This window comes from Chlorocebus sabaeus, chromosome 18 (assembly GCF_047675955.1).
Source record: "Chlorocebus sabaeus isolate Y175 chromosome 18, mChlSab1.0.hap1, whole genome shotgun sequence".
Lineage (NCBI taxonomy): Eukaryota > Metazoa > Chordata > Mammalia > Primates > Cercopithecidae > Chlorocebus > Chlorocebus sabaeus.
Window position 1 is genome coordinate 17,976,886 of NC_132921.1, and position 23,384 is coordinate 18,000,269.

At 44.2% G+C, this 23,384-nt stretch overlaps 1 pseudogene; it reads right to left on the bottom strand.

The window, feature by feature from the left end:
• Positions 1 to 424: 424 nt before the first annotated feature.
• Positions 425 to 1,546, bottom strand: LOC103244173 (actin, cytoplasmic 1 pseudogene; annotated as a pseudogene).
• Between the last annotated feature and the right edge of the window lie 21,838 nt (positions 1,547 to 23,384).

Here is a 23,384-nt window from a genome sequence, read left to right on the forward strand (position 1 = left end):
ATAATTTACAGGAAGCAATGCTATCACCTCCCATGTAGACTCGGGAGAGGACTGGGCCATTCTCCTTAAAAAGAAGGGGGGTGGCTTTTAGGAGGGCAAGGGACTTCCTGTAACAATGCATCTCACGATATTTGGAATGATTATTTAAAAAAAAAAAAAAGAGAACAATGTACAATCAAAGTCTTGGCCACATTGTAGAACTTTGGGAGATGCTCACTCCAGTCGAGTGCTGTCACCTTCACCGTTCCAGTTTTTAAATCCTGAGTCAAGCCAAAAAAAAAAAAAACAAAAAAAAACAAACCACACACACACACACACACACACACACACAAATGAAACAAATAAAGCCATGCCAATTTCATCTTGTTTTCTGTTCAAGTTAGGTTTTGTCAAGAGGGTGTAATGCAACTAAGTAACAGTCTGCCTAGAAGCATTTGCAGTAGACAATGGAGGGGCTGGACTTGTCATACTCCTGCTTGCTGATCCACATCTGCTGGGAGGTGGACAGCGAGGCCAGGATGGAGCTGCAAACCACATGGAGTAAATGCGCTGGGAAGGAGCAATGATCTTGATCTTCATGGTGCTTGGAGCCAGGCCAGTGATCTCCTTCTGCATCCTGTCGGTGATGCCAGGGTACCTGGTGGTGCCACCAGACAGCACTGTGTTGACGTACCGGTCTTTGCAGATGCCCTCATTACACTTCCTGATGGAGTTGAAGGTAGTTTTGTCGATGCCACAGGATTCCATGCCCAGGAAGGAAAGCTGGAAGAGCCCCTCAGGGCAGTGGAACTGCTCGTTGCAGATGATCTGGCCACTGGGCAGCTCCTAGCTCTTCTCCAGGGAGAAGTTGGAGGCCCCCATGGCCATCTCTTGCTCAAAATCCAGGGCGATATAGCACAGCTTCTTCTTGATGTCACACACGATTTCCCACTTGGCCATGGTGGTGAAGCTGTAGCTGCTCTCGGTGAGGATCTTCATGAGGTGGTCAGTCAGGTCTGGGCCAGCCAGGTCCAGAGGCAGGATGGTGTGGGGGAGGGCATACCCCTCGTAGATGGGCACAGTGTAGGTGACCGCATCACCAGAGTCCATCACGATGCCAGTGGTACGGCCAGAGGCGTACAGGGACAGCAAGGCCTGGATGGCCATGTACATGGCTGGGGTGTTGAAGGTCTCAAACATGATCTGGTTCACTTTCTTGCGGTTGACCTTGGGGTTCAGGGAGACCTCGGTCAGCAGCAGGGGGTGCTCCTCAGGAGCCACATGCAGCTCATTGTAGAAGGTGTGGGGCCAAATCTTCTCCATGTCCTCCCAGTTGGTGATGATGCCATGCTCGCTGGGGTACTTCAGGGTCAGAATGCCTCTCTTGCTCTGGGCCCTCGTTGCCCACGTAGGAGTCCTTCTGACCCATGCCCACCATCACGCCCTGGTGGCTGGGGCACCCCATGATGGAGAGGAAGATGGCCTGGAGAGCATCGTCGCCTGTGAAGCCAGCCTTGCACATGCCAGAGCCATTATCGATGATGAGGGCGATGGTATCATCATCCATGGTGAGCTGGCAGCAGGTGTGGGTGGGCGGCGGAGTGGCAAGGGGCAAGGCTCTGTTCTCGCCGGGCAGATGCGGTCTCGGCGATGTAGAGCCCTTTTTAGCTGGTAGCAACAATTCAGCCAGGTTCTGTGCCTCTGTTTAGCACCTTCTGTTTATGAGATAGGTAGTAGAACCTACCAGGCAGTCACAAGACTTCAATCTACCCGGGTCAGCAGACCCTTTGTGTGGCATGACATGAAATATTAATATACTGCCTTTCTTCAAAACCTGCCTCTGGAGGACTCAGTGCCTTCTCTTCCAACTCAGAGACCACCTTCCTCTATGTGCGTTTTATCCTCTGCAGGTTGAATGACTCCCATGGCATCCTGTGCAGAGATTCCTCAGCTCAGCAGTGCCTCTGAGTGGTTCTTAGAGAGGGCTAGGAACCAAGAGGCAAATGCACGAGGCACAAGTGGGCTTTGTCCCAGAGAAGGTGGAGAGAACGGGCCGCTGGTGTCAGACGCTGGGATCAGATGCTCTGCCTGGCCACCTTCTCAGCCTGCTCCTGTGGATCACACCATTCCCTATCTTCCCAAATGCCAGCCCTGCCAGCTGGGAAGCCCAGGGGACCAGGTGATTGCTGTGCCTAGAATCTATCAGTCCTCTGAAAATGGCTTCTCCCCTGGCCACCAAAGGGGAGTAAACAATGCCATGGAGATTGAAATCATCATCAACAAGGACACTGGTAAATTGGGAAAGGTATTTTCCTTTTTTTTTCTTTTTTACTTTTTAGAGATGGAGTTTTGCTCTTGTTGCTCAGGCTGGAGTGCACTGGCGCGATCTCCACTCACTGCAACCTCTGCCTCCTAGGTTCAAGTGATTCTCCTGCCTCAGCCTCCCAAGTAGCTGGGATTATAGGCATCTGCCACCATGCCCGGCTAATTTTGTATTTTTAGTAGAGATGGGGTTTCACCATGTTGGCCAGGCTGGTTTTGAACTCCTGACCTCAGGTGATCCACCTGCCTTGGCCTCCCAAAGTGCTGGGATTATAGGCATGAGCCACTGCGTCCAGCTGGGAAAGGTATTTTTCTTTACCAAAGAGGGTAAAGAACTATTGATTAGTAATTTAAGTCTGTGTAAACATACAACATGGGTTACTAATGCTTGCTTTATTTATTGATTTATTTGAGATAGATTATTGCTCTGTCTCCAGGCTAGAGTGCAGTGGCACAATCTTGGCTCACTGCAACCTCCGCCTTCCGAGTTTAAGCAATTCTCCTGCCTCAGCCTCCCAAGTAGCTGGGATTATAGGCACGCACCACCATGCCTAGCTAATTTTTGTATTTTTAGTAGAGATGGTGTTTCACCATGTTGGCCAGGATGTTCTCGATCTCTTGACCTTGTGATCCGCCCGCCTTGGCCTCCCAAAGTGCTAGGATTATAGGCATGAGCCACCGTGCCTGGCTGGGTTGTTGATGTTTTTCTGTTATTTTCAGTAATAATTATAAACTAAGGAAAAGGCAAGAAGATTTGAGGATGTTTATTCCTGAAGATGAAATATGGGTTGTATTCAGAAGCTCTCAAAAAATAGTAAGAAATATGTTGAAAAATATGTCAAACAATGGGAAAAAGTCCCTTCCTGCTTTTTTCCTACCTATTAATTGTTAAAGCAAGTTTCTCAGGCAAAAGGCCCTGATTAACTGAATCTTCCCAACCAATGACCACGCATGTAACAAAGTACCTGGTGACTAAGCCTGTTGAAGGTCTGCTTCCCCAAGGTGTAAAGAAAGAGATGAGTTCCCCACCCTCTACTGACTCATGGGCTTTCTCATGGCAACCATTGCTTACAAAAAGGGTCTGATAATTTTATGTTTTAATGACTCCATTTCCAGCACCAAGTAGCCCGTGGTTGCTCCCATTTTTCTCGGGTCATTTGCTTGGCTGCTGAGCTGACAAAGCTGCCGTGGGCCTTCAGTTTACATTCAGAATCACTGATGTGCCAGAGCAGACCGCATAGAGAATAGGCTCAACCTCATTTGAGCCACAACATAGCTGCTGGGTGCTTGGGTCCCACAGCTGCTTTGTGAGTGAAGCCGTGCCTCAGTTTCCTCATCTGTAATAGGAGGGTATTTATACCTACTGTCTTAGTTTGGGTTTCCTCTCTCCCAGGAGCAGAACCTGAGTGAAGACTTGGGAGCAGGTATATTATTTGGAAAATGTGTTAGTTTGCTAACGCTGCCGGAACCGATGGCCACAAACTGGGCGGCTTGAAATAACAGAAATGTATGTCTCAGAGTCCTGGAGGTCAGACGTCCAACATCAAGGTGTTGGCAGAGCCACGCGCTTTCTGAAGGTCCCGGGGGAGAATCGTCCCCTGCCTCTTCCTTGGCGCGCCTGGGCTTGGAGTGGCGTCCCTCCGGTCTCTGCCTCCGTCGCCACATGACCTTCTTCTCCATGTCTCCATGCGTCCCTTTCCGTCTCTTAGGAGGATACTCTCATTGGATTGAGGGCCTACCCTAATCCAGCGTAATCTCATCGCCACTGTTAATTACATCTGCAGAGACCCTGTTTCCAAATGAGGCCGTATTCTGAGGTTCTGGGTGGACGTGGAATTTTGGGAGAATGCAATTCCACCCAGCACAGGGCTCGTGGCTCCTTTCAGGTCCTAATCCTGGACTTACCCCATGCTGACCTTTAAGACGGACTCACTTAATGGGTGTGGGATGTGGACGTCCTAGGAGGGATAAAGAGTGTGGCTGGCGCTCAGAGTTCCTCCCTCACCACTCACCCCAGCCGAAATGTCCCCGTGAATCATTTCCAAGCGACTTGACTCCACCTTCAAACTCAGTCCTCCCAGAAATAGGAAAGATCTTCAAGACAGCTGCAGTTCTCAAGGCGATGAGGCACATGAGGATCTCTGGCTGGGGGAGGGGGCTTTACAACGAACACCTGCCGAGGAATCCTGGGAAGGATTCAGGAAGGAGTGCTTTACCAGTGAAATAATTGCCACTGTCAACTGCGGCCACTTCTGCCGAGGTTTTACAGACCTCAGGTGCATAACTTCTGTTTCAAGCCATGCTTAGCACTTCCTAGCAGCTTGTTGCCCCTAGCCCTTGTTTGTGGGGTGGGGTGGGGGCGTGAATGGAAAGAAGAGTAAGGTTACCAGGCTGCAGCTCCCTGAAAGGGCAAACAACCTGAATTTCCCATTTCCTGGAATAAGCAGCCTGAAATGTATGGCAGGGATAGCAAATCGAATTTGGCTCACTAGCTGAAATCCCCTGTCAGATACGTGTCTGGGCAGAGTGCTAGATTAGGGAAGATTCCGAGGCTCATCTGGGCTAAGTGGGCAGAGCTGTGAGAGAGTCGCAATGTGCCACAGACATCCCCAGGGACTCCTCAGGGCATGTGCCACAAATGCGTCATCCCTGGTGAATAGCTTTTTTTTTTTTTTTAGGACAGCTTCCTAAATGTGTTGTTGCCAGACATAGGTGACAAATTAAAAACACACAAATAAACAAAGTCATAGAAACGAGCTGTTTCTATGCTATTACTCCTCTGCCATATTTCTAAAGACATCTGGTTACTCAGTGTAAAACCTTGTGATTTTTGAATCATAAATTCTCAGCAGCAAGGCACTGGGTCTATTTATACTCGCTAGCTGAGTACATGCCCGATAACAGTTGTGTAACCAGGATTACTGGACCTGGGCCCAGCCTGAGCTAAGCTAGCTGGAGCTGGGGTGGGTGAGTGAGTAAGAAGTGGGGGTGAGGGTGTTCTAGTACCAGTTCTGCCCCAAAGGGCTGCTGTGTCACCTTGGGTTGTTCATTCCAAGCTTTGGCGCCTCCGCTTCCCCATCTCTAAAATGGGAATAATGATTCTGCCCCATCCTGCATCACAGGTTGGAGTGAGATTGTGTGAGGGGGCGTACGGAATGGAAGCATGGCCCCCGGCCGAGCCAGGGTTATCCTTTAGAACTCATTCCCGCACATTCTGAAGGCAGTGTCATAACAAATAAGAATGTTTGCATGAGGCGGGCACTGCCCAGGAAATCCGGCTCTGATTGTTAAAAAAGACATCTGGAAGTCTCCGGGGCCTAATGGTTCTGAGGATGCCAAACAAGGAAACATGACCAGCTAAAAAGTCAGCAGTGGCCCCGGGATGGAGACAAAAAGGGTCTGATAATTGATGGAGACAAAAAGGGCCTGTGGCCACGCCTGAGCCAGGGAGCAGCGGTTTCAGGATCTGAACTTTCACTTCCTTGACACCATCTTCAGCAGCCCAGATGGCCCAGCCAAGGCCATCTGACCTCCCAGCCAAGCCCTGAAGGGGCATGAGAAATCACTCAGTTAAATGTTTGCCCATTTGCTTGTTTACTTGTTTTCGTTTGTTTGTTTTTTGAAATGGAGTGCAGTGGCTCGATCTTGACTCACTACAACCTCCGCCTCCTGGGTTCAAGCAATTCTCCTGCCTTAGCCTCCCAAGTAGCTGGGATTACAGGCCCCTGCCACCACGCCTGGCTAATTTTTTGTATTTTTAGTAGAGATGGGGTTTCACCATGTTGGCCAGGCTAGTCTCGAACTCCTGACCTCAGGTGATCCACCCACCTCAGCCTCCCAAAGTACTGAGATTACAGGTGTGAGCCACCACGCCCGGCCTTGTTTCGTTTTTAATGAGGAAGCAGAAGGAAAAGTCATATTTGCCAAGATCCCAAAGCTAATTAGTAGCTGAAAGGGGACAAGGACTCCGCTTCCCAGATGCCAGGTATAAAAGAGTACACAGGGAGCCAGAGGGAGGCCCCAGAAAGAACCGTCTTCTTCCCCAGCAAGAGCGGGCTTGAGAGATGACAGAGATGTGTTATTGGTGGGTTCCTTCCTAGCTAAAGGGGCTGTCGCTTGAGCAGGAGAAAAAATACCTGTGAGATTTCTGTTTTTAAATGTATTTAATCCAGTCAATAATGAAATAAGTAAGAATTCCAATGATAGTCAGAAGGGTTGGATGTTCCTGAGATCTAAGCTGTGTACAGCAGGCCACTGAATTATCTGGTTAAAAGCTGCAGTAGATTAAGATCTATGGTATAGCAAGGGAAGGCAGTGGGCAGTCTGCCCTGGTGCAGGCAATGATGGGGGACATTGTCTGCAGAGAATTTAACAACACTAATAAAACCATTTAAGCACTGCTCCACGTGTTGGCAATTCTACATCATGTTAGGGACACAGTACTCCTCCTCCAATCATCTTTTGTTGGTCTAAGTTCTAAACAATTGTGGTTACTGTTGAGTTTAATAGTATACGCTTCAACTTAAATTAGCACATCTTTACTGTTTATCCTTTAGTAAACATTGTATTCTGCATGGAAGCTAATTTGGCTGTCAATCACAAGGACTCGGCTACACGTGTCTGTTCCAAACAGTGGATGAGAAGTAGACAATGGGAGTGATTGTAGACTGAGACAGGGAACTTGAGTGACTTCAATTCTGTCATTCTCCGCAACCTCTGCAACCAGGCAAAAATATTTTCAGACGGTCAGAATGCACCTTGAACAGGTACACCAAGCTTTTTAAAATTGTTCCTTGCAGGTCAGCACAGAGAAATGTGGAGAGGGGACTGTTACCTCCACCAGAAGAAAAGGTGATTGTCGGGAGAAAATGGACAGTTACATAGAAAAGAGAATCAATAGTCAAAGAAGCAGCGTTGGGAGAAATGACCCAAGGTGCCAGTCTTAAATTGCCAGAAGAAGTTTCAGAGGCAGTGTTTGGACAGCTCAGTCAATTTTACCAGGAGCTGGACAGAATGCAATGGTTTAAGTAAGTCCCTGCTTGCTGTCATTCAGCTACTTTCTCTGATTTTTGCAGAAAACTTGAAAACCAAATATAACAGAAACTTATAATACATTTCCCAGTGATGGCTTTCTTAGTGAAAAATGTTCAACTGTGGAGACATTTGAAAGCTGCTGGAAGAATCCATCCTGAAGAAACAAAGACATGAAGTGTATTGCCATTTCTGGAATTTGTTGTGCAATGGAATCTGCAAATTTATCCTTACGTTTACGACTTTTCTGAACTTCTTGTATGCTTTTGGCGATGGGGGAAAGAAAACTTTATAAGTTAAAAATGAGTGAAAAGTATCCTCTGCCAATAGTGAGTGAAGATAGAATAATAAACCTGGCTACATTGCATATTAAATATGGCTCTGCAAGGAAAATCAACTTTGATGAAATCATTGACAAATTTGCAGAAGTCTCAGAACCAAAAACTATAATGTCCCAGGCATTACCAATATGTAGGTAAAAGTTCTTCCCCTCTTCTCAGAAAAAGACCAGAATTTAAAAGTATTTACTTTTTTTCCTTTGTTGGCAATGTAGTATTTGTTTATCTCCCATTATTATATATGTGAAGTTTAATAAAAGAAAAACTGGGGCCGGGTGTAGTGGCTCATACCTGTAATCTCAGCACTGGAACGCCAAGGCAGGAGGATTGCTTGAGGCCAGGATTTTGATACCAGCCTGAGCAACATAGTGAGACCCCATCTCCACCAAAAATGGGAAAAAAAAAAAAAAAAAAAAAAAAAGAAAGGCAGGCATGGTGGCAAAAAATTTTTTTGAGACAGGGTCTTGCTCTGTTGCCTAGGCTGGAGCGCAGTGGCATGACCTCAGCTCACTGCAACCTCCGATTCCCAGGCTTAAGCGATTCTCCTGACCCCTGAGTAGCTGGGACTACAGGCATATGCCACCAGGCCTGGCTAATTTTTTTTTTTTTGTATTTTTAGTAGAGACGGGGTTTCACCATGTAGGCCAGGCTGTTCTCGAACTCCTGACCTCAAATGATCCATGTGCCTCGGCCCCCCAAAGTGCTGGAATTACAAGCGTGGACCACCGTGCCTGGCCAAAAAATATATATATATATATATATATATATATGTCTTTAAAAAAGAAAAGAAAAACATTTCATTGTCTGCATGTCTTTCCCTGCCATTATCATTATTTGTTTAATTTTGTGATTATCATTAAAACTAATTTTGTCATATGGTAGAGGCGTTGTTAAAGACCATCTACCGCAGGTGTCAAATACGCCAGGCCCACTGCTAGAGCAGGGCCAGCATTCCGGGGGGATCTGCCAGTTAACGACGACACTCACGTCTACCAAGAGAGGAAGAAGATAGAAGTTTGTATTAAAACCAGCACCAACATCGGTACCTATATTCCTACAGTTACCTTTATCACGTGGCAGATATTTGCCACCTGCTTCTCTTCTTGGCTGAAAAAAGGGAATTTGCTGAATCCCATCAGACACAAGTACCTTGATTCTTGTGGAAAGGTCAGCTTCTAACTTTGATGTTCTTTTGTTTTCACCCAACTCCAGCCCTAGGCAGGACTGTGGAATCTGGGCAATTTATCTTTGCAGGCTTCTTACAGGCCTCTTCTCTCTGAGAAGAAGGAACTTAGAATTCCTGCTGCCTCCCAGACTCTCTTCCCCTGGCTCCATATCAAATCTTCACCCTTAGCGGTGTGTGATACAGTGGAGAAAACAAGGCTCTTGGGGGTGCAATGCACCTAGTTTTGTTCATCCTGGCTCTGTCACTTACTGGCTGTATGATCTAAGGCAATTCATTCTGAGCTTCAATGTTTCCATCGGTAAAATGTGGTTTAGAGGCCAGGTATAGTGGCTGATGCCTGCCTGCACTCTGGGAGGCTGAGGTGGTCAGATCACTTGAGATCAGGAGTTTAAAACCAGCCTAGCCAACATAGTGAAACCCTGTCTCTGCTAAAAATACAAAAAAAAATTAGCCAGGCATGGTGATCCTAGCTACTCAGGAGGTTGAAGTGGGAGAATCACTTGAACCCGGGAGGCGGAGGTTGCAGTGAACTGAGATGGCGCCACTGCACTCCAGCCTGGGTGACAGAGCAAGACTGTCTTTCCAAATAAAATAAAATAAAATAATAAAATGTGGATGATAGCAAGTTATGAGAGTTACATGAGTAAACACACGTACAGGACTTCCGAGTTTCTTCCCTACAAGGACCAAGGCTATGTACTATTGGAGTAGATGTTCTGATGACAAAATTTCTGGTACCAGTCAATAATGGAGTTGCAAGGTATTTTAAGGGCAACCAGTTGTCTCATTGGAAAGACCTATCCTACACCGTCAAAGAATTTAGCAATTGGCATAAGGCTTTGGCCTTCCCACTAGGGACTCACATTAAGCTATAATCAGAGTTTCATTTTGGTGCCCACTGTAAACATGCCATTGTTAGATAGCTGCACTGAGGACTGTGAGGCTTTGTTTCTGCCCCCTGAGAAGAAGGGCTTAGATCGACTGGCAAAGCTTGTTATGAAGAGGGGATCAGGGAAGGCTGTCAGTGGAGCTCTGGGTTTGCTCTCCCTGTTTTGGCCTCTCAGCTGTCAAAGTCAAACCTGTGTCCTATAGCCTAAGGCCACCCTTTCCTTGGGTGCTTGACACAGATGGAGAATAAAATCTGGTTATTTAAGCAAACATATACAGTTGGCTAGTTTGGATCCAGACAATGTTTTCCTTGAGCCAGGGTCATAATTTCAGAGGTGGGGCATAGGCCAAACCTTAGAGAGCTGTTTGGCAACTCGAACAATTGGCAAGGGGGAAAGAAACTGGTAAACAATGTTTTAAAAAATATGTGAAATGCCAAGCATTCTGTATTTAATTCCTAACATTTATTTACGGGTATTTGCTGCCATTTTTCAGGAATTCCAATAGCAAGTACCCAGTTGTTCCAAACCTCCACCCTGGTACTCTGGAAACAAGATTCGGGCTTCCAGCAGCCTCCAGGAGAATGGGGTAAACCAGGGCAGGACTTGCCCAGGAAGCCTCATACATAAGGACTGAGAGTTGATGACCAGACCCCTGCTGCAGCTGACCCCAGAGGGGAGCACCTTCTGTCCGGGCCCAAAGCCCTGCGTCCATGGCACTTCCCTCGGCTGCCCCAACCCCCACGATCTCTTACATCTTTTAATGACCAGCTAAGGACCTGTTACTTTTAACTGCAGTTTAACATTTCTTGAGCTTCTTTATCTGTTTGAATTCCTACCACATCCTAGAATTTTTAAAAAACAGTAATCAAGGGACTCATTTTAATGCAAGAGGACTCACTCTTATTTGCCCCAAACTATATTCTTTGTACTCTCAGAGATTAGTCTCTGCATCTGATTGCCTGAAATTTGGTAAAAACAAACAAACAGTCCTTGATTTTCAAAATTCATCATAATTTCACGGATTTGCAAACTTCAAGTATAAGCCTTTCAAGTCTTCACCTCTGAAAATGCTCCTACGAAATTCCTCTATCTCTGATCATTTCAGTGCCCCGCTCCTGCTTTTCCTTGCTTTGCTATAACTTTCTAGAGGTGTAGAGAACAGAAGTGGAAACTCCCTGAGCTGCGGATACCTGTATGCCGTGGGATGAAGCTTCTTCTCGGAGTAAGTAAAAGTACCAAGGACACAGAAGGTTAAACACCGTTGTTAGTTCTCTTCCTCTTCCACCTTTCTTGCAAGAAAGTAAGTCCAGCTTCCCTTGGTCTGGAGAAACATCTAAATCCGGCCTCTTTTACTCACAATGGAGAGACTGTTCTGTCCTCTGGGTTAGAGAAAATGGATGGACTCATATTGGAAGATTGTGACAATAGAAACAATAAATTGTTTCTATAGATTGGGATTCCTTTTGAATTTTCCTAAAGCACTCAGGAAGCTCTAAGAGTATAGTCCTAACTCCTGGGGCTTTGCTAGGGCAACCGTAGAAAGTGTTTGTACCCTGGATTAGAAGCATCAATCTTGGGTGGATTTTAGGACATGGCAGACTAGACTTCAAGCCTCAAGGCCAGAGGAAGAACAAAATCACGATTAGGTCAAGGTAAATCTAGGTTTGCAAATGTGATTATTCAGGAATGGTGTCTTTCTTATGGCGAAGGCATGTCCCCTAAAAGCTGGTCAGAGCTAAGCTGTGAATTTTCTGCAGTTATTCGATACTGTGCAATGGTCACCAAAGAGGATATAGACCAGAAACTTAAAAAAACCATAAGACCTGGCTCTTATAAAAGAAGTCAACGATATATGCTGTGTGTGACTCAACTTGGACATGAATATCATTAGAATCTTTAGTGCTTATATTTCTCTAGCTTGAGTTTTCTTCATTCCATATCCTTCCTTTATTCTTTTTTTATTTTTATTTTTATTTTTTATTCTTTTTTTTGAGACGGAGTTTTGCTCTTTACTCCAGGCTGGAGTGCAGTGGCGTGATTTCAGCTTAGCGCAAACTCCACCTTGTGATTTCAAGCGATTCTCCTGCCTCAGCCTCCCAAATGGCTGGGATTACAGGCACCCGCCACTGCTCTCGGCTAATTTTTGTATTTTTGGTAGAGACAGGGTTTCACCATGTTAGCCAAGCTGATCTCGAACTCCTGGCCTCGTGACCTGCCCACCTTTGACTCCCAAAGTGTTGGGATTACAGGTGTGAGTCACCGTGCCTGGACCCTTCCTTTATTCTTTTAGCAACTGTCCTAGGGTTTCACAGTCCAATACATAGCTACTAGCTATATATGAATATTTCAATCTAAATTAATTTAAATAAAATACAATTAAAAACTCATTTCCTTAGTTGTACCAGCCACCTGTAAAGTGCTCAAGGTATGGGTTTCTTTGAATTTATCCTACTTGGAGTTTTTAGAGATTTTCAAATCTGTAGCTTAATGTTTCTTCATTTTTGAAAAATTTCAGACAATAACTCATCAAATATTTCATGTGCTCCCTTTTCTCTTTTCTGTCTCTCTGGGACTTCCATGACATGTATTAAACCTTTTCACCATGTCCCATGTGTCAAGTATACTCTTTTCTGTGTTTTTCAAATCCTTTTAATCCTGTGCTTCAGAACTGATACTTTTCTCCCGACCTATTTTCCACTACACTAACTATCTTCTGCCGTTTCTGTTGTTTTACAAACTTCTTGCATTAAATTTTTAATTTCAGTCGTTTCAGTTTTTAGTTCTGAGATTTTGCTTCATGCTTTTTAAAAACATAGATTCCAGTTTTCTGATGAACGTTTCCATTTGAAAATCTATTTTCTTGAATATATAGAAAATCTATATCAAGAAAGAAAATAGATTTTCAAATGGAAACTTTAAAGTCCATGTGTGATAACTTCAATAACACCAGTAGGTCTGTTTCTTTTGTCTGCTTTTTTCTCTTGGCTTTTGGTTATTTGGTTTTGTGATCTGACAGACCTGATAATTTTGGATTAAAAACTATCTACACATGTATGTAAATTGAAGAGGTTTAGGGTGTTTTTATCATCTCCCAGAAAGCATTGAATTTTCTTCTGGCAGGAAGCTAAAGTACAGGCAGATCACATCAATCCCATCAGGGACTGAGGATTATCGACAGACTGGCTTGGTTAGTTGGGTTACATAAGTCTCAACCCATCCTGAGAAAGCACTGTTTATCTCTTATACCAATATAAAATTCTGACTCTGCTCAGCAGGAGTAGTTATCTTAGGCTGAGTTTCCATAAACAGAGCCTGAGCCTGAATATGGTTTTTGAGGAGCGTCTTAGTTCATTCGGTCTGCAATAACAAAGTACCATAAACTGGGTAGCTTATAAGCAACAAAAATTTATTTCTCATCATTCTAGAGGCTGGGAGTCCAAGATCAAGGTGCTGGCAGATTTGGCGTCTGGTGGGGGCCCACTTTCTTGTTCATAGACGGCATCTTTGAGCTGTGTTCTCACGTGATAGAAGAGATGAACACGTCCCCCGGGGCCTATTTTATAAGGACGTTAATCCCATGAGTGCAGAGCCCTCATGAGCTCTGCACCTCCCAAGAGGCCTCACCTCATAATACCATCGCTTTTGGAGCTAGGATTTCAACATATCAATTTTGATGAGGACACAAACATTCAGACTATAGCAAGGTGTACAGAAAAAGCCAAGAAAACATGACGAAAAGGGAGTAAGTAAGAAAAGGAGTGAGTAAAGATTCAAGAGAATGTGTTACTAAGATGGGCGCCACTTTGTACCAAGGGCATTGATTGCTTAAGGTTAGTGTGATATCTTCCAAAAGGCTACATGAGTGACAGTGTCTTAGGATCGTCCCTTCGGGGGGAATGAAGAGTGGAGAAGTATTTAGCTGCTGATTTTGTTGTCAACTGGTCAAAAGTTTGCCTCACGGGTCTGAACTCCCTGACACTAAGCTTTGCATATATACAGGCACATTCCATGGCATCTCAGCAGTAACAAGGAAGCCCCAGGGCTTAAAAGAAAAGGCATGGGGATGAGGCAAAACAGAGTCATTGTGTATATGTGAGGTGACAGTCTCTGCAACTGAAGCCAAACTCATAGCCTCAGATACATGGGTCTCCGATACATGGGTAACCAAGAGAATATGAGCTGGTACCTGAGAGGTGACAAATCAAGGATACTATTTTAGGACTCTTCAACTACGTGTCTCTGCTTCTTGACACTGTATATATGAACTTCCATCTCAACTAACACGGATGGTCATTATAACTCCATAATTCTGGAGAGTCACTCTTTGGAATGAACTTCATAATCACGATGTTGAAAGACCAATCAGAATGTCTTTGCCCTAAGACTCTGGGATGTACGAGGTACAAGTCAGTTAACAGTGGTCCTCAACGCTTCCTACCCACGTATCTCTCCTGGAGGCAGAATCTTGGAAGCCTCGTTGATTATAGACACTCCTCAACTTATAATGTGGTTATGTCCTGATAGCTCCCTGGTAATTCAGTCAAAAATATTGTAAGTCAAAAATATCATAAATTGAAAATGCATTTAACACTCCAATAAATCTATGGTAAAGTCAAAAAATTATGTCGGACCATCATAATGGGGGACCGTCTGTACTTTGTCTCCACCACAGTGGTATTTTTGAATTCACTGAATCACTTTTAAGGCCTTCTCAGACGAGAGTGCTCCAGGGTAGGGGGACTTCCTGAGTGGGATCCATGGTTCCGAGAAAATCAATCATCTCAGCTGTTAGGGTAGATAAAGTGAAGGGCAGAGTTGTCCTCTGGGGTGATTTCAGGGGCAAAGAAGATCACTGCCTTTCTAAACACTTCTGCCATCTTCTTGGTAATGAATAATTGAGGAAGAATCATGTCCATGTCTATATCGAGAGAATGGTACACCAACGTCCCGTACCTTAAAGTTACTGATAATCAATTTTTATTTTCCTGAGATCAAGTTTTAATAGGAAAAAAGGAAAAAAATGGTGGCCTGCAACTTAGATGAGAGAAGAAAGAAGGAGACACAGATAAGGAGATTGAAAACACTCAATATCAGACTTATCTATTTCACAATTCCATTTGGATGGCTCAGAAATTGCTCCCCCACTTTGAGGCTAAAGGGCCCAGGTTATTTTGGGGAAGTTAGCACACTTGGCTTTGTTTTTTTGTGTCCTTACCCAAAGCCACTCAATAGGCAAATCAGAGGGCAACAGGAGGCCCCATGTTCCCTTTCCCACTGTTCCTGAGTCAATCATCAGTTTTTTCTTCTAAGAGACAGGGTCTCTCTGTGTCACCCACACTGGAGTGCAGTGATGCAATCATAACTCATTGTAGACTCAAACTCCTGCGCTCAAGCAATCCTCCCACCTCAGCCTTTTGAGTAGGTTGCACCATCAGTATGTGCCACCACTCCCAGCTAACTTTTTTTTATGTTTGTAGAGATGGGATCTCACTATGTTGCCCAGGCTGGTCTCAAACTCAGCCTTATGCACTCCTCCTGCTTTGGCCTCCCAAAGCGTTGGGATTACAGGCATGAGCCACTACGTCTTGCCTGTAATCAACTTTGAAGATGGTGAAAATGGTGATGACAGTACTTGCCGTAGTTGTGCCTATGGCATAAATCTAACCAAAGTATTTGGCAAGTGTGCTTTGGTGATTTGTGTGTAATAATTACAGCAATATCTTAGAGGAAGTCCTCCAAACTTCCTAGAATAGCAGCAAGAAGTGGAGACAGGGTCCTTTACTGAAAATCTGCTATGTGCCACGCCTTTTGCTAGGAAGTTTCACATTTTATTTTCAAGCCTCACCATAGCACCACAAGGAAAGAACTATATTTTTCCAATTTACAGTTGACGAAAATGAGAATCAGGAGGATGGCATGAAGCTGGTGTTTAACAGAAACTTCGTCACTTACAAGAAGTAAAGTCTTCTATAGACAGTACAAACTGGAAGTCTCTTTTAAGGCATAAAGCAAGGGCAGCCTGAGAGCACCTCTCAGAATTTTATTACCATTGAGCCCCTACGGTTTTGTCCCCATGTTTAAACATAGTGATTTTGATGGGAAAAGTTGGTTGAGGTTTTCTCTTCTTTCTTCTGTCCTGAGTATTTCAACTGGAAATGCACTGGATCCCGTCATGGTGTCAAAACCATCCTGTCCTTCTCAGCTGGACACTCTCTGAGGCTGCTAACTGGCACAGACTGTCCAGCCAGTGTCAGGCGGCATCCATGGGTGAGGGGCTGCAATGCCTTCTCTGCCCACCCCATCACTGGCTGTGCCAAGGACCAGACTAACTTCGATTGACAGTTACCTCCTATATTCAACCTCAAAGCCCTGAGAGCCTCCCTGAGAAAATAAGCATTTTCTCACCTGTTGCCATCCACTTTTACAATTTGGTCATGTGTTTATTGCAAGCTCTTTTTGTACCTTGAGGGAGGCAGGTAGAAAGAATTTGATCGTGGATGATCTTATTAATGAGGGAAGCAGTAGGAAGTTCTGTCTAATCTGAAAATTAAGTCAAATGTGAAGGGTAAGTATCATTGTCTGTCTTCTAAACCTGCCTTCTTGAGCTTCTTGCTCATTCTGGGATTTTGTTCCTGTAATACCTGGATACTAAGAGGAAAGTGGAAGAACCTTTGGCCAGTTCTTAAGTGGAGCTCCATCTAGTGGGATCATTCTTAACTACAAGCAGTATGCTGCCAAGGGAGTCCCTTTTGCGTAAGAGGCCTGGCATCTGCCTCTTATTTTAGGCGCTGAGTCAACAGGATGATGGAGCATTTCCTAAATCCGAATAAGCCGAGGTAACACACCACGGATTTAAACAGGACGCACGTGAACTGAGCTAGGATATTTCAAAGCCCAGTAACTTGAATTTCGTTTACTCTTGACTGGAGACGAGAGTGGACACCGAGATGGAGTTCCTGGCAGCTGGGAAAATAGCAGGGAAGGAGGGGAGAGAGGAAGGCACGTGTCCTGGAAGTTTCTGTAAAAAGAAAAAAACCGACATTGGCAGATTACATGAATGTTCTCTCCCTGAAGACAGAAGCAGGCTTCAGAAACTGGCTCTCAGCCCTGGAGAGAGGAAAATCTTGTTTCTTCCCACCCAAGTAGGACCAGCATTGCAGAGATCCTAAATGTTTTCATTTTTTCCTCTTCACCTGTTACTCAGTGTGGCCTGAACACAGATGATGTCAGTTCCCTCATCCCTCTAGTGTAGAGGCAGCCTGATATAATTTTATACGGTGAGAATTTCAGGAAATTAAACACTGCTCAGATCAACATTCACCCTGCCAGGCACGCTGTAACTTCTCTCTGCTGGGAAGAGTGGATTCTTTTCCTAGACTGACATGGCAAAGCACCACAAACTGGGTGGCTTGAAACAATAGAAATGTATTCTCTCATAGTTCCGGAGGGACCAGAAGTCTGAAATCAAGGTGTCAGCAGGGCCATGTTCTTTAGGGAGAATCAATCAATCTTTATTTCTCTCTCTCTTTCTTTCTTTCTTTCTTTCTTTCTTTCTTTCTTTCTTTCTTTCTTTCTTTCTTTCTTTCTTTCTTTCTTTCTCTTTCTTTCTTTCTTTTTCTTTCTTTCTTTCTTTTATGTTTTAGAGATGGAATCTTGCTCTGTCGTCTAGGCTGGAGTGCAGTGGTACGATCTCAGCTCACTGCAACCTTCGCCTCCTGGGTTCCAGTGATTCTCCTGCCTCAGCCTCCCAAGTAGCTGGGATTACAGGCATGCACCACCACACCTGGCTAATTTTTGTATTTTTGGTAGAGACGGGGTTTCACCATGTTGGCCAGGCTAGTCTTGAACTCCTGACCTCAGGTGATCCGCGTGCCTCAGTCTCCCAAAGTGCTGGGATTACAGGCATGAGCCACTGTACCCAACCTAGAAATTTATTCTCTCATGCTTCCAAGGGGCTAGAAGTCTGAAATCAAAGTGTCAGTAGGGCCATATTCTTTGGGGATAATCTGTTCCTGGACTTTCTCCTAGTTTCTGTGCTGTGGGCTGTCCTTGGCTTGTAGATGCCTCCGTCATCACGCGGTGTTCTCTGTCTTCATATCATCTTTCCTCCGTGCGTGTCTGTCTTCACATGGTGCTCTTGTCTCTACTCTTATTACAGAACACCAGTCACATTGGGTCGGGGCCCAGCCTACTTCAGATGATCTCATCTTAATTTACATCTTGATTCCACCCACAAAGATCCTACTTCCAAAGAAGGTCACATTCATAGGCGCTAGGACAGGTACTAGGGATTCAGACTTCAACATACCTTTTGGAGGGATGCATTCAACCCACAAGAAATAGGAATGGACAACAGCAGGCAAGAAAAAAAAAAACCAACTACAACTTCACACCAGTCACACGGTGTGGGAGAGGAGATTGCAGCGGGGAATCCCCAGTCCTGCAGTTTGCCATTTCCCTGAATTCCTGCCTCCCATTGACCCGAATCTCCATTATATGAAGCTACGTGGGCAACACCACACGAGACCATGATTATCTTGTACTGAATAGTATCTGAATGGGATTACAAAAATATTTTAAAGATGTGACTTTTCCTTAGAATGGCAGTAAAGGTTCATTATTTCTTTGGAACACGTTCCAGTTTATATTTGTCACGATCTCACTGCCTTTTATTTGTAGTGGACATAGAGGAAATAACAATGACCTGCTTGCCACTATCTATGCATTTCCATTGAAATGGCAGGTCAATATGAAACATATAGGGACTTTCCTCTGAGTTGTTTTATCCAGGGCATCTCCTTGTTTACAACACATTATTTATTCAACAGGCAATAAAATAAATCCTATTGCACTAAATCATATACTAAATACTCTAATTCCATATGTATTTGAATGCTTGTTGCCCCTGTGCTGATAACACATGCATGTATGCATCAAGTAAGTTCCGACCTTAGAGGAAATACTCTGCATCTTTTTTTCAAACAGACATAATAATACCTATCACGTATTGCCTGCCCCCATGTGCCAGACACTGTGCTGGCTTATATGCATTATTTTATTTAATCCTTAAAATAAACTTATGCTGTATTATTGTTATTCCTATTACAGGTGAAGAAGCTAAGACTTCAATAACTAAGCATCTTGTTCCAAATCACATAGTTTTTCAGTGGTGGAGCTGGAATTTAAATCCAAGTTTATGATTCCAAAGCTCACATTAGACCACTTTCATAGAATGTTTTCCACCGGTGGATTTTCTCTGACCAATCTAGTCCTTTTTTCTCTTGCCAAGCTTTGACTCACAAGAAAAACAGCCCAGATTTAGGTGCATAAACCAGCAATTAAGGGTCCAAGCCCATTTCGACGGCCCCACATTTTGCTATTGACCACTAGGTGGAGATATGCCTACTTTCTCTCCAAACGATCTTGAACTCTTTACCGAATGTATTAGTGAACAGATCTCCCCTCTTTGGGTCGCCCAAAGTCCAAATGGATATAGAAGCAGAACCAGATTAATAATGGGTCAAAACACACAGAACTGGGTTTATGGGCTAACCTGTTTATCTTAGCGTTTCTCAAGGCTTTATCAAAAATTTTTTTTAAATCCAGTGATTCTAGATGATGGTTGAACGAACAATCCACTTATATACAATAGCACTATAGGCTTGGAAACTACATGAATGTGTTTTTTGAACCATAAAGAGCTACACCAATGTAATGATCACCATAATAAAAATTCTATGCCTAATAAAGGTGAAGATGCGATGGGCATCTTTCAAATGGACGTAGTGGCTATTATAAGATTATCTAATTGTACAGACTATGTTCCTGGAGTAAATGGTAGACGGCATATACTCTGTGTGCGTGCGTGTGTGTGCGTGCGTGTGTGTGTGTGTAATTGACTTTATTGGACCTTCAGTCCTTCATTGACTTATCTAACAAGTATTAATTAAGGGCCTCCAATGTCAGGCCGTATGGTAGGTATGGTATGTACACTGGTGAACCAAATGCCACAGGCCCCAGTTCATATCCTGGCTTGTGCAGTAATGGGTGCATTGCAAACAAAATATAACTTTCCTGGGTAGATACATTTGTGTGTGTATGTGTGTGTGTGTACAGTCAATCCTCATCATTTGCAGATTTTGAATTTGTGAATTTGCCTACTCACCAAAATCTGTTTGTAACCCCAAAATTAATACTTGTGGTACTTTTGTGGTCATCTGCAACACACAGAGTGGCCCAGAAAATTGAGTCACCCAAAATGCACGTTCCCAGCGGAGGTCACACAAGGCAAGACGCTCTACCTTCTTGTCTCAGCTCTCGTACTATAAACAAGTGTCTCTCTCCTGGCCTAGGAAGTACCACATTTTTCACATTTTTGTGCTTTTTGCTGGTGATTTTTGTGTTTAAAATGGCCCACACACATACTGCTGAAGTGCTATCTAGAGTTTCTAAGTGTAAGAAGGCTGTGATATGCTTATGGAGAAAATACACATGTTAGCAAAGCTTCATTCAGGCATGAGTTATGGTGCTGTTGGCTGTGAGTTCAATGTTAATCAACAATATATATTAAATAAGCATTCTTTAAACAGAAAACACATAAAACAAGGTTATGTATTGACCAGTTGATGAAAGAAATGTGACCGAAAGCTCACAGAAACCTAAGCCTGTATTTTCCCTAGGAGCAATGGTTCAGTATTGGCCAATTAAGTCTTCAGGGTGACTTTGTGGACCATAGCCACTGTGAATAGCAAAAATTGACTCGTGTGTGTGTGTGTGCATGTGTGTGTGTGTGCATGTGTTGGAGTATTAATAGGATTCCAAATGATCCTGGTGAGAGCTGGCATTGGTAAATATCAGCATGGCTGCTCAGTGAGCTCTCAAATGAGTCAAAGGCATGCAAGATGGGAGAAGGGACCTAGTGAGTAAAGTAACTACAGTAGGTGAAGAAAGAAGGTATGGGATCTGGAGGGGATTTCTGATTTGTAGGCCAAGTACTATTTAAATTTTTCATCTAAGCCAGAAAGGCATAGATAAGAAGAAGGAGAGAGGAGATAGGAAAACTCATGAATGACCCTACAAGCAAACATGGAGCTACCCAGATTGAAAGAACTGACTTTGCAATTCATCTTATAGATGTTAAAGCTTTCTTATCATTTTCCATTATTTGTAATCCCCTGTTTGTTTGTTTTCTTGCCCTGACCAGCACAAAATTGCCTTGATGACTTCCAAAGTATTTCCAGCCTTATTAAGGGTTGGAGTGGAGCAAGAGAGATGGACAGCTGGGTCCCTTCCTGCAGTGCCCATGCGGGCGAGGAAAGTCTGGGGGAAAGTGGGTGGTGGTGGCTCAGAAGGGGAGCAGCTAGCCAATCCCTGGAAACCCTGAAGAAAGAATCTTTCACCACCCAGAAATTATTCCAAGACAGTTCCTACAGGTAAATGGTCCTGTAGCCAGCCATCCAAAGACATCCCCAGAGAAGGGCCTGGACCTTTAAGAACCACGGGAGGAAGTTCTAAACACTGTAGAGATCAGGGCTTGGGACAAATGCTGGGGCCAACCCAGAGGGCTTTATTGATCTATCAGAGCCAGGGAACAAGGAAGATAACTCGTAGACCTGAGGGAGACTGTAGTGTAAATATCTGCCAAGAAGAATACAGAACTACTCAGAACTGCTCAATAACGCTTTTGTTTCTGTATCACGGAAAATGATCTTTCTACCAGGAAGCGTCAAATAAAAATAAGCTTAGAGAGCTATGAAACCCAGAGAGGGAGGAGCCTACAGCTTTAACATCCTGAGTGCGTGAGATAGAGCAGACAGAGCTTCGAGCTCAGATGAGTCATATTCCAGGGGGGCTGGGAGCTGTTGTGGGGTGATGGCTGAAGAATTAGGGCAATGAGAGAGAAATGACAAACACCCAAAGGGTCTGATGTAAAGTTTTTTTTTTTTTTAAAAAGAGGGAAATGTAGAGTCTAAGAATTATGAACAAGTTAGTGTTACTTCCTGGTTAAATATTAGTACCTGTCATTCAGCAGTCAGTTTTTCAGCCTTAGTCATGAATAGTATTTAGAATAGGTGATGCCAAACTAACCACGTTTTTTCTTTTTCCGGATTACTGCTGGATTAGCAGATCAGGGTATTCATGGAGTTCATGTGTGTGGATGTTAGCAAAGGCTCTCTCATGGTGCCACATAAATAAGATGGAGAAATGTGAATTGGATATCACACCACAACTACAGGCTGGATGATCAACTGGCCAAGAACATGGGCCAGCCGACAGCAGAGGCCCCTCCCAGTTCCAAAGTGCAGGAAAATTGATTGGTTGCCACTTTTGAGCAAGAAGCTGATGACTCAGTAAATTTCTACTATTGTGCTGGTTAGAGGAATACAATGATGCATTCCTTCCCTGAGTTAGCCTGTTCAACCCAGCAGTTCCACTAAGCATCCGCTCAAATGATTCTACATGGATGTTCACGACAGCATTATTCCTAATAGCCAAAAAGTAGAAACACTCCAGTGGTTCATTAACAGATGAATGGATAACAAAAATGTGGCATAGCCATGCTTCACTGTGTGCATTTCACTGTATATAAGTGTCATCTAATAACAGAACAGTGTATTAGTCTGTTTTCACATTTCTATAAAGAACTACCTGAGACTGGGTAATTTCTGAAGAAAAGAGGTTTCATTGACTCACAGTTCCGCAGGCTTAATAGGAAGCAAGACTGGGAGGCCTCAGGAAATGTATATTCATGATGGAAAGCAAAGGGGAAGCAAGGGCATCTTACTATGGTGGAGCAGGGAAGAGAGAGAGAGCAAAGGTGGAAGTGTCACACGCGTTTATTTATTTATTTATTTGTATTATACTTTAAGTTCTAGGGTATATGTGCACAACATGCAGGTTTGTTACATATGTATACATATGCCATGTTGGTTTGCTGCACCCATTAACTCGTCATTTATGTTAGGTATTTCTCCTAATGCTATCCCTCCCTCTGCCCCCCACCCCATGACAGGCCCCGGTGTATGATGTTCCCCACTCTGTGTCCAAGTGATCTTATTGTTCAATTCCCACCTATGAGTGAAAACATGCAGTGTTTGGTTTTCTGTCCTTGTGATAGTTTGCTCAGAATGATGGTTTCCAGCTGCATCCATGTCCCTGCAAAGGACATGAACTCATCCTTTTTTACGGCTGCATAGTATTCCATGGTGTATATGTGCCACATTTTCTTTTTTTTTTTTTTTTTTTTTTTTTTTGAGACGGAGTCTCGCTCTGTCGCCCGGCCTGGAGTGCAGTGGCCGGATCTCAGCTCACTGCAAGCTCCGCCTCCCGGGTTTACGCCATTCTCCTGCCTCAGCCTCCCGAATAGCTGGGACTACAGGCGCCCGCCACCTCGCCCGGCTAGTTTTTTGTATTTTTTAGTAGAGACGGGGTTTCACCGTGTTAGCCAGGATGGTCTCGATCTCCTGACCTCGTGATCCGCCCGCCTCGGCCTCCCAGAGTGCTTGGATTACAGGCTTGAGCCACCGCGCCCGGCCGTGCCACATTTTCTTAATCCAGTCTATCACTGATGGACATTTGGGTTGTTTCCAAGTCTTTGCTATTGTGAATAGTGCCGCAATATGTCACACACTTTTAAAC